The sequence below is a fragment of the Rhagoletis zephyria genome, unplaced genomic scaffold (genome assembly GCF_001687245.7).
Source record: "Rhagoletis zephyria isolate East Lansing unplaced genomic scaffold, Rhagoletis_zephyria_1.1 Rzeph_scaffold_00604, whole genome shotgun sequence".
Lineage (NCBI taxonomy): Eukaryota > Metazoa > Arthropoda > Insecta > Diptera > Tephritidae > Rhagoletis > Rhagoletis zephyria.
Window position 1 is genome coordinate 146,036 of NW_016157688.1, and position 1,117 is coordinate 147,152.

The window sequence follows — 1,117 nt, forward strand, 5'->3', positions numbered from 1 at the left end:
TTTTAGTAATATTATACATATACATAAATATATGCATATATATATATATATATATATATATATATATANATATTAAAAATTTACTTGTAAAACATATCATCAAAGTGAAATAAATAATAAATATTTACGTCCGAAAAACAGAATCGTTTTATAATGTTTTAAATAGTACGAAGATGTAAAATTCTCTAATGAGTCAATTATGGACAGCAACACAACCTCAGTGAGGTTGCCGATGAACAGCGCCACTTTCCAAAACACTTGCACCTTTTTCTGTAGGCCTTAATTGAAAAAAATACCACCACCAGCAATATATTGCCACTTACTTTTCCGAAATAAAAAACAATTTAAGGTTTTCTTTGCACCGTTTCCATAAAACCCGATTACAAAATTAAGCGATTTATGCTACTCAAACAAAATAAAGAGACAATTGAAGACGATTAACACTTAGACGGTGGAGCATATCCTCTGCGAGTGTCCTGCCCTTGGCAGACTGCGGGTTAGTCCACTGCGAGCAGGTTTTTTACCTAATCTGGTAGGGTATAACCAGTTGTTCCAGTTTGCCAAAAGGACTGCGATGTTCTTCAGTATTGCTTCTGGTTCGCAGTGATTAGCTGTCTAAAGTGGTCGTACTTTATCTGGCAACGCTATGTAACTTAATGGTAATGCGAAGCCACGTGCCTAACCCTTAGGATGGCCTTCAAATGCAAACACACTTAGGCATTGTGGAAAATACCGCATAAATGTTTGGAATATCATCTACCTCTAAAGATTCCACAAAAAAAAATGTTGCCGGTAGGTGGCGCGGCAGTCGATATATTTCGAAATCCTGCATACCTGTGGTTTCATTTTAGTTTATATTCATAAGGCACCCTGTATGAGGGAAATGTTTTTTATTAAAAAAAAAAAACGCAAGAATATGTCCTAACAAATCTGGGATGCTCTATGTTTTGGTAATATTTCGACCGGAAGTGGGTTAAACTGACCATTTTCTTAAATTAGACATACATGTTTTTGCTACATATTCAAATTCTTAGGATAAAAATACGTATGTATAAAACTCTTTTTTAAAAGTGGCTTTTTCAACCTCTAAATGACCTTCGAACTTCAACTTGTCCTG